We start from the raw sequence: 12401 nt of genomic DNA, 5'->3' as shown, positions 1-12401 counted from the left end.
ATATTTTATTTTATGATGAATTTTGTAATAAAATCTATACTAAAAAGCATAAAGAATAAAATATCAAAATATATTATAATTCTTAATATTTTTATTATTATATTTATATTTTCATTTTATGAATTCGTTTAACAACAAATTTATGATACAAAAAATACTAGCAATAATTATAAATAATCTATATTTTCAATTAATATTTTTGTTCGATGCTATAGCATTTATACCCATAATTAAATAAGCTTTACATTTATGTACAAAAATATCTAGATTAAATTAAAGGAGAGACTGTCAATTACAACCATAAATATTAAGAAAAACATGTTTGATTTAATTGTAGCAAGTTTTTATTACAATTATATTTTACCATTATTTAAAAAACATTATTTATATTCTTCAGTTAATATGACTGTTAGTTGATTTTACAAGATAAATATGATGCAAACAAAGTAAATATTAGTAGAAGTATATTTTGTTCTTAATTTTATAAAAATCTAATAATATAAAAATTTAATAACTATTTTTATTACTAGTTATGTCATAAGATATCAGAAATTCTTATTCGAGTGTGATTGTCCGTTAAAAGAGTAGAAAGAAGCTAGCATTTAATTATAATTAAATACTATTGCTGTGATATATATTTTTCTTACTTTTATATTTGACCGTAAATATAAAATATTTATTCTATTATCTTACTAAATCGTCTAATGCTTATATATTAGAAAAAGTTATCGAATGATATTGAGATAATGTATATTTTAAGGATCGAATGATAATGCATATTTTAAGGATCGCCTATAATATCCGCACTTTTATTTTGATATGATTTCATAATTTATCTTTTATTTGTTGAGATGTAGAAAAACTTATCAATTATGCTAATTTATCATATGAGGTAGAAAAGATTTTATAAAGTTAATTGAAGTAAAGTAATGAAAATTCCAGATTATACATAATAGTAAAATAATGCAAATAGGCTTTAATTAAAGACATCGCTTTACATTGGTTGAAAATATTTAAATGTAATTAATTTATTTACCAATTCTATCTTAGAATTAGAATTTTTAATAATATTTTTTTGATGGTAAGCTCGTCTTTATTGTATATATATTAATCAACTCTATTTGTTATTCATTCAATACTTATTATTAGACTTCAAATTATTACACAATTGTATTATGATGTGCAATTACAATTACTTTTTATAATAGATCTATTATTTTTTCACAAATGATTGACACAAATAAATGAAAGAAAAACTTATTTATGAATAATTTTTATTCTAAATTCTTAAACAAATTCTTTACAGTTCATATATTTTATACTTTCTATAAAGTATCATAAGATGTAGTTTATGTCATGAATATGAATGACTCTCCAATTTATTTTATAAATTTTTATTTTTACGATGAATAACAGACAGAATAGTGGCTTATATAAATGATATTATTGAAAATTCGATAAACATAATGCGTCTATAAAATTCAAATTATAAAAAGGATTAACAAGAAATTTTCTTATATTATAAAATCAAATTCAATCTTTCCTTTAACGATATTGCAACTACAACGAAATTCATTTTGGATAATTATAGTTTTTCTCGTTACCGTCTGTTGTACTCCATTCATTTGCAGTCGTCTTCCAAGGTTGTATTTATTATGTTTATTTTTTAATAAATAACTGTATACATGTATACAATGAATACGTGTTCTTCTCATACAATGATAAGAAATATTTTGAAAAAGAAAAAAATTTATGAAAAACCAAATTTTACATTTAATCCCATGACATTAGATGTTAATGCGAGAAATAATGCTTTGGATTTTATTTTAAATAAATTTCAAATTCATTTTCTATCCATTTTCTTTAGTTTTTAATTTCTAAAATAAAATTTATGCCGAAATAATTTGAATCCTTGAAAATTCGTTGATATTTGAATGTGTATAGGTATTCGATTTTTGAGAGCATATTTGCTTTAATATTTCTCTATATTATCATTATAGATTAAAAAGAAATAAAATATGCCAGTAGCATTATTCAAGATAAGACTTTCAACACTTTCAAGATAAGATGAGATAACATGTGAGATCGATACAGGTGTATATATGTGTTTATACTTACTTGCAAACAAATAAATATCAATTGAATAAGTTAGATAAAAAGAAGAAAGACTGTACATGAAATTCTGTTTTTTTAGTTAGTTTTATTAGCAAACTACAGATGGTCAGGGTTTTTTCAAGTAAAAAAATAAGACCCATAAGGGGACTAGAAGCAAATGAAATTAGAAAGAAGGAAATGAGTCTGTGAGAGAAAGGATGAATCTTTCTCCCACTATTTTCTTGAATTGAAACTGTACTGTTGCTGTTGCTGTGCTTTGTAGAATGGACCTTGAGTCGTTGTTCGCTACTTGTGTTTCTGTAGTACTATACCAGGTGTAGGAACTTGCCTTCCTACGCCATTTCATTTCGACCTTCACCGCGCCAGATTCACGTGACAGAGTGCTGAATGAATTACTGCCTGACTTTATCAACAATACACCTCTCTTGTTTCATCTTATTTTTGGTCGTTTTCTCTGCCCAACTTTCATTGCCGTTGACACTATTTCTTGCTTTCACTTCTACATCATCACCTAACGCGTAATAAATCTTTAAACAAATTTAATTTTTGAACAGTTATGAAAATAGCTGTGCAGTAGCTATTTATAATTTTATTAACTTTTCAAACAATTTGATAAGTGATATGAAATATCACTAATCTATTTTTTTAACATAGATATCTCGATAATATAAATATAATTATTTATGTATAAGAGTGGTAATATATTTTGGTTGTAAACAATTTTTTTCTGTTTATAATAAAAAGTCATAGCATCAAAATACATTCACATTTGTTTCCATTACAGGATATGGATGAAAATTTTAATACAAATATTGTTTAATGATACAAATTGAAATTATAATAACATATTTTTTTATATTTTGTAATCATCACTTGCTGAATGTTTTCTTACCATAAGATAAATTTTATGTTATAAAAACTCAGAATAATCTCAGTTGAAAATTCTGTTTGGTATACAGTTTATAAAATAATTATTATAATTTAAAGACCATTACGATAAGGTTTAATATATTTGTTTAAAATATAGATGATTGTCAATTGTTTAAAAGCTTGAAACATAAGTTTCTTATAAGTTAGTTATAAAATTATTTTCCTTTGTAAGATAAAAATTATAACCCATTAGTCAATATGAGTTACTTCTATCACATATCGCAGGGTGTTGTTTATATTTTATTAAGTTATGTTGACATATACGATAATAAATTTATCAACATTTTTGTTTATTAATAGTGCGTAAAAATTAACTAACCGAAGAAACAGACTGATATATTAGCAATATTTGAGAATTATCTATTATATATATGCATAGAAATATGTTCAAGGTCATATGAAAATATAAGTGTATATATCAAGTAAACTATAATATTCATGATGAATAACTTAATGTAACAAGTTTCACTAGGAATTACATGACAACGATGTCAATGAATTATATATAGCGATAACTTTAATATTTAAAATCAATATACAAATCATAAAGCATTGAAATGAAGCATTGAGTTGATTTTTATTATTTCTGATAATAGTAGCTGTGCATTCATTGCTAATAAAAAGTTACAGAAATCTATGCATTTATAAAGTTTTATCAAGTAATGTAATTTTGTTATTAGTAATCCTAAATAATATTAATAATCTAAACATAATTATCGGAAATAATAGAAAATTCTGAATTGGTCAAATTTTTATTTATGTTAACGTATATATTTTCCGAATGAGTATTTTACACGTAAGGTTTACAGAAATCCTTACTTTAGGAGATCTAATTTATTATAATGGAGAATTTTAAATTAATCCTGAGACATAATATTAATGAAACTAATTATTATAAATATGTTAAAATAAAGGATTTTTATAATTTTATAAGCATTTAATAATTTTAATAAACGATATATCTACTAATTACTTCTTTGTAGATTCACGATAAATAAATTATATTTGATATTCGGTAAAGTATAAAAACTTAACATATTAACGAATTATAATCAACATTTTCTAAATTTAATCAAAATTAAGTTTATAAGAAATGATGCTATTTATAATTGTTGTAAAATTCATAGAATAAAAAATAAAAATCGAAGATAAATAATATCGCAAGAAAAATAGTGATTTTTAGTTAATAATCATTGATAGTTTCAAGTTTGCCATATAATCTCAAATATTTAACAAAGGTAAATAAACGGTAGCAAGTATAAAAGTACCAGGTTGACTTAAATTTTTGAGTGAAAAATGAACAGATTATCAGAATCGCTCGCACATTGGGTAATCAGCTGTGAGCGGCAAGAAGACAGAGAACATGAAAACTTTGTAAGGTGACATGGGACGTAGGTGGAATGGGTACTTTCGATGAGAATGACCCCTGGTGGGGAGAAGGGTAGGGATGGTTGTGAACGAACGATAGAGAGGGAGAGCGTCGACATACTCCACCCCAGTAGTGGGGACAAAAGAGTCGCGGAAGGGGTATATCTATTTCTCTTCTCTTTTGGTAAGGTATGATACAATCAAGAGAAAGAAAGAAAATGAAACGGGTTACTGTCCAAGGAAGGGATCGGTAGAAGCTGCAAGCGGCCGGTTGAGTCGTCTGATGTTGATGGAGAAGGGCGCCTTCGATGAAAAAGAGAGAGCAAAAGCGTCGGTTGTGTAGCGAATGTTTGAGGTCGAAGGGGGGGGGGGCAAGTTACAGAACGCTGAAACCATCAGTGTGCCACGTGCTGTCGTCGTGTAAGGGTGTTGTGTACTTATTTTTACATATATTGTTATTAAGTTTTTTTCTCTTAAATATATGTACGGTTATTTGAAAAAAAAAGAATGAATTAGTATCATTATTTTAGAATTACTTTTAGTTAGACATTTATTATCAATTTAAAAAGAAAAAAATAATTCTAAAGAATCTACATTGGTGACATTATGCTATTTAATCGACATTACTAACGAGAATATTTGAGTATGTGAAGTTTATTTCGTTTTTGTAACTGGATACATTTTTGTCTTCTTTTATATTTTATACCGCATCTTAAAAACACACTCAAGGTGTTTGCATTAAGACACCAAGTAGAAAATGAAGTTTGTTGATAAGATGAGGGTCAATAGTTTTGTCTATATGAGTGAGTGAAATTTAGGGAATAAGCAAATGATTTTTTTTATAATGAGACTAGCTATTTGGATATTGCATCTAAAAGTAAAGGTCGACTAAGTATAGAAGGCCTGGCTAGATGGGTAAAAAGAGAGGGGACGAAGAACAAAGAAAGAAGAGAGTATTGGTAAAGTGAATCAAGTATACGTAGGAGAGTAAAATGGTGATATGGTGTTAATCGTCGAATATATAAGCAGTAGCAGCAGTACTAGTAAATGCCAGAGGCTTCAGTGTTTTCCGGTACAAAAGTGCCGGAGTTTGCTCCAAAGATTGATGCTGTACTAATGGATTAATCACTGTAGGCATCTGCAATTACTACTTTTACGGTGTGTACTCGCACTTTATTGAAGAGGCAAACCATGAGTTTAGTTTTTCATAAAGAATTTAATTTTCTATAATCTATTTTAAAAATTAGTGTACATTACCAAAACTTCGTCAAAGTATTTTTGAAATTATTAATTATTAGCTTATTTGAAAATTAGTCGTATCTAAGATTTTTTGTATTTGCTAGAATATAATTTTGTCCATAGTTATGTTTTACAGCTTGTATAGAAAACGAGACCTCTCCATTTTAACATAATTAATGATATTGAATATGTTATTTTTAAATTTAATTTATTTTATGATAATATTTAATAATATTTAAATCAAAGAATATCAATACTATTAATATTAATTTTGAAATCATAACAAGATTATCCTCTTTTTACATTTGTATGAAATATGCTTGGAATAAAAAATATAATAATATTTTGAAAATCGTTTTAAGAAATTCATTTCAAGTAAAAAAATGAAGATTCATATTTTAAATGTACACTATTATTTAAAACAGAGAAATAATTGATCGAATAAAACTTTGTTAATTTTATTTACTTCTTAAGTAGTCTTAAGTGATGGAAATAAAAAATTTAGAAACTATTATGAAATCTTTGAAAATTTAGTTATTCTTAAGCTGTTATTACTTTATATATATATATATATATATATATATATCTGTATGTAGTAAATTGTATTTGATACAAAATTATACGTTTTAAAAGAACGTTTAGATTTATAAAAATAAAATTTCTCCAATATGCGTGAACTACGAAATTTTATACATTCTTTTACAATAATTATGTGGGTTATTTACATGAAAACTCGTACTTTTTCTATTTTCTATAAAAATTATAATTTAAAGGTAGTTTGTATATTTTTATGCATAATCTATAATATACTACTCGACTTTGTTTTTTGAAATTTTATGTTAACGTGTACTTATTCAATTGTTACAAATAGTAAACATTTATTTTTATCAATAAACAATAAAAAGTGTCTACGTTGACATTTTAATTTAATTTTATCTTCGGAATTACTTTATATTAAAGTATATCTTACTATTGAATAAAATACTAGTTAACGTTCTGGAAAGAATTAGATACAATCAACACACAAAATATAGACATTTGCGAGCATGCGTCATGCCTCCCACATATACGTATAAGAAAAAGTTTTTTATTACTTAATTTTTTAGCGTATAAGATACATATTTCGTTTGTTCAATCTGTGTAGAAACACATAAAATAATAGTTACCACATGCTGCTTGAGAAAAATTGCATACACAGTAAAATTTTAAATCATGTACCATATGCGTGAGGAAAAAGCTGAGTAAAATGTATACGAAATTCTTTTGAAAAAGGAAAAATAAGAAAAGTTGCTAAGAAAGTTTTGTTATATATTACTTCAGGTTAATAAGTATATATTTTACTTTATATCATAAATAAAAGAATCAGTGTTAATTGATGGTTTATCAAATCTTTTATCCATTGTATATAATGATTATGTATTAAAGATTTATTTTTGTATTATCTATTGAAAATTTATGTTATTACTTCCTAAGATTTTCAATAACATACGTGTTAAATTCGTATTTTCTAATTTACACTTAACGATATATTAATGTACACTGAGAGGAAGAAATAAGGAAATTATTTTATTTCTGTATAGTAATATCTCTTTGTCCTATATTTTTATATTGACATAAAATGAATGAAGTACTTGTATAAACGAAGTTTTATTTATTTATTTAATATTTTCCTATTTATCTAGAAAGATAGCATAATAAATTTCTTAAATTATATAAGTGATTTTCATAATTATAGTTTTATGTCTTTTAGTTTATGTTTATAATAACTAATTAAGTATATATAAATATGAATATATACACACACACACATATATATATATATATAAAAGAACGTGAGCGATATATTTAAAATTTGTTTAATATTCAATAAATCAATAAAAATTTATTTCAACAATTTGTCAAATCTAATCAAAAATAATATTGACATTTTCATATATAGCATTGAATTTTATATAATTAATAATTTAATATATATTCTATATTCATTAAGTATTTATTTTATGAATAAAATACAATAGTAAATAAATAAATATTTCTTATATGATTTGTTAATAAAATTTTTTTATAAAGAAGTAATAAGAGCTTTGAATTTAGACTCGAGACTGTTTTAGATTCATTAAATTTGTGTAAACATGGATATTTGTATTTCTGTATATATATATCAGTATCCCTTTCGAATACATGCACGTTTTTAAATAAACTTAGGACTTAATGAATAAATTGATTTTGATTTATTATCATTTATTTTATGATTTGTAGAAAAAGAATTGAAAAAATATACATTTTAAAGATAATTTTAGTTACATATATGATAGCTTGATGCATAAAGAATGATGAATTTATATGTACATTGAAAGTTACTAAGCTTATTATTATAGTTATTATATTATATTATTATAGTTCTTTATTCAAAATAATTGTATTTTTAATAGATTATATTAAATTATATTAATTAATTAAGTATACAAATTAAATTCTATTATATCACCATTAAAAATAATAAATTACATTTAATAAAACAGCCGTTTAATCGTTTACGAATAAAAACACATTTAAAAATGTAGCATCGTGTTTCTTTCTTTTTAATGTACTAAAGTTAATTATTAAAATTGAAATTCTTTTTACTAAAATTCATTATTATATTAATATATATATATATATATATATATATATATATACACTTATGTACTGTATGTATTTTCATTTATACTTACCTTTTAATAGTTTCAGAACACTAAAGTCGATTTAAGTTGAAGAATGATTTTTTTACATTATATCCTAAAAGATTTAGTGTATCTTATCTTAATTGAATTTATGATTATTTTATTAATTCATATTATAATAATAATTCATAAACTAATAATATTATAAATAAATATATTATATGTATTTTCGTATATAAAATTTTTTTTTATATGAATAATATGCCAGAGATTTCAACATTAAATTTTATCAACATTAACCTGCATATTGATTGATCTAAAATTTGTTGATGTAAAAAAGTAATGAAAATCTTTTTACAATAATTCTTTTAGATAATTTAAGAAGTTAAGTTAAGTGTGCACGTTGAAAAGAAATAATAAAAAAGTAAAAATATAATTTAAGATTGAAAGAAAATATAAAAGCAAAAGAGGAAAAAATGAAGAAAAGAGCAACAATAGGAAATAAAATTGAAATATATGATAAAAATAAAAGACATTTTCATTACACTAGCTATTAAACATTTACACTACATTATTTATAAATTCAATGGTTCTTAATTTTATACATTTTTTATAATGAACGTTAGTAATAAAATTCATTACTATTTTTAATAATAATTTAATAATATGTAATTTACTAAATACCATAATATAATTCATTGCAGACATTTTTGTTAAAACTATTTATTCTATTTGATTAAATTACACTATTTTGAGAAGAAATTTTACATTATGAAACATTATTATACATTATAAAATATATAAAATATTATTTTTGTCATATTATTTATTTGATAAAATATTTTTTTTTGTTTATAATGTATATATTGTTTATATTTTATATATTGTATATATTGTATATATTGTATAAAACATTTATTTTTGTAATAATAAAAAAGTAGATGTCTTAAAAAAAGATCTTTTCAATCACGTAAAGGAATTCAAAGAAGGATATTCGATAACTCATTTTCTATATAATAATATTTCTATATATTAATGGAAAAATAGAAGTTTAAGTAGTATTTACATATTTAGTTTTTAATTTTTACTCTGAATGGAAATAAATCTAGAAAATATAATTAAGGATAATATTATTCCTTGAACGAATCGATTGTATTGTTAAAGTAACTTATTAACGTATATTAGAAAACTTATTTGAAAAAATTTTAAAAGTAGAATGAATGAATATTGAAATTAAAAATCGCTGAGTAAAATTATTATAGCATGTATAACAAAATTGATATTCTAGTTTTATTAACGCTATAGTTCCGAAATGAATGTAGCTTCATTTATATTATATATATATGTATGTGTGTGTGTGTGTGTTATTGTTGTTTGTAGTTTTTCGTACTATTCAAATATCATTGCTCGACTCTTTCACAATAACCTATTTCTTTGGAACGTTTTGATTAACTTTTCGAGTTTTCTCTTTTTTTCTCCTGATTTATTATTTATTTATTTATTTATCTATTAATTGCAATATAACATTTTTATTTACAACGTATGCTTTTCTGACATAGCATTCTCTCTTATTTCTTATGAGTAAATACATTAATGAGTGTAAATGTATATTAATTAAATTAATTTATGAATCAATTAATTTAAAATATGAACGTGCTCAAGTAAATATTGATAAATGAATTCAATTTTAAAAATAGAAATAACTATTCACAGTTTAAGTACGAATTGAATGCATTAAAAAAAAAGAGTTAAAATATTTCATTTATCACATTCAAAGTGTAACTTGTTTTTTACAACAATGAATGTGTAAAAAATAAGTAAATTTTATGAATGTTTCTTTTTTGGTTATAGATATTCACGAGAGGTAAATAGAATACTTATAGCTGATGAGTGGCTTTTTATTATATCGTTCTAGAAATAAACGCCTCAATTCAATTTGAAACGGTTTGACGAATTGGTAATATTTCAAGTGAATGACTGCTAAATACCAAGTAGAATTGCGTTCATTATTTTGCGTGTTGATACTGATATGCATTCTACATGGTTGTTTTTTGTTGAGGATACTTTAATGATTTCAATTGACAGTCACTCAATATTTAAAATATTATTGGTTACTGTAAACAAATATCCATTTGTGAATAAAAAATATATGATTTATTTTACGTTTCGTAGTATTGTTATATGATTTTGTAATACTTTATAATAAATTTAGATGAAGATTATGTCAAAGTGATTTTATATGAACAACAATTTTGATCCCCTATGTTTAAGTAATACAAATAAAATTTTATTCAAAATTATTAAAAATAAATATTTGTAATTTTAGTTAAAGGTTACTCATAATAAAATAATAAGGTATATTTAATATAAATTAATATTATAGTTAATTGTATGTTTTTATTTTAAAGAAGTATAATAATTTGTTTTATTGTTTATGTACCTCACTATTTATGTAATAGCAATAACATAAACTATTAATTAAGTATAATTGTCAATTAAAACTAAAAAATAATGAAATTATAATTTTATAATTATATTTCGATTATTAACCTTCTTTTTATGAATAATTATAAAATCACATAGTACTATAATTTATAATAATTATATATTGAATTATATATTGTTATATATTTACTTAAATTATAATTTTCATACCAAAGTAACTAAGAATTGGCTATTTTTAATCTCGCGTGACTAATTACCCAATTCGCAATTATAGCTTTTCCTACGTTATCGTTTTGTTTATGTCCTTTAATAAGATAAACTCATGTAATGTTTTGAATATGTCGATTTTATGATAATTTTTAATACTCTATGTAATTACAACTTTTGTAATTAATGAATTACATGACAAAAAGTCTTATAAAAATTGACAAAATATTAGAATGTATTCTACAAATATTCCGCTTAATATTTCAATTGTTTAATTATCTGAATTGCAAATCGCAATTGTTAAATTATTTAATAAATCATCAACTAAAAAAAACTGAATTGAAAATAATTTTGGGCATTTTCGAATCTAGCAGAACAAAAAATAATAAATGTAGGTTTGTTATTGAATAATGGAGAATAAGGAAGTCGGGTTTTTCTTTAACAAATAATTATTGTAGAATTAGCATCGAAAAAATGCAATAGGAGATGCTGACGGTAATAAACGATAACAATACCACCAGAACGGTCCAAAATATTGTTTCAATTAGTCTTGTTTCTTTATGCTGTGAAATCTAAATAGGCCGGTGGCAATCAAGTAATGCAAGGCACGAACAGCTTAGGCTTTTTTTGTCTTTTTTATATTGTTATTGAACTTCACATGTTTTGCATGGCCATTTAAATATCATCCAATGTGCATGGAAAAATATTAAAATTATATTGTAATAAAACATATGGAAAAAGACTTTTCTGTACAACTACAGAATTTGTATATTGATAAACTCTCGAAAAGGATTTCTCTAATACATCAGGATACTGCTTGACATAAGAGTATTATGTTAATTTAACAAACAATCATAAAGTATAACTATTTTTAATTTGAGAAATTGAAAGCATATAATTTTTGTAATTACTTTTATGATTTATAATGTTTTTCAACAATAGCTTATCAAATAAATTCATTTATATTCAAATTCCAATTTATTCATAATTTCGTGATTATTAATTATATGTAATATATTTTCTAATGATGTAAAATTAAATTTTTTACATCATTTACATACAAATTAGAAGTATAAATATATTCGAACTATTCCGCTTAATCAGTTTATAATTCAAATATAATTTACACACAACTATTCTTTGTGACATAGCCATTAATAATATTTTTATTAATATAATATTGGTTTTAAAAATTAAAAAAATATATTTTTGATAAGATTTCGATGTATTTGGATACGAGACTTGTTATATTTTTATTAATTACCAGTTATACGTCAATTTATGAGACGGGATTAAGAATAAGATAAGTAAAAAACTATGATAGGTTATTTGTAGATTATTATTTGGGCAATTATTGCAATATCCGTACGTAATTTGTTTAAATGAACATAAACCAATGGCATCATCACAATCACTGTCATTCCATCAACATGG

The sequence above is a fragment of the Ceratosolen solmsi genome, unplaced genomic scaffold (assembly GCF_000503995.2).
Source record: "Ceratosolen solmsi marchali unplaced genomic scaffold, CerSol_1.0 scaffold17, whole genome shotgun sequence".
Classification (NCBI taxonomy): Eukaryota; Metazoa; Arthropoda; class Insecta; order Hymenoptera; family Agaonidae; genus Ceratosolen; species Ceratosolen solmsi.
This window is presented reverse-complemented; position numbering follows the sequence as displayed.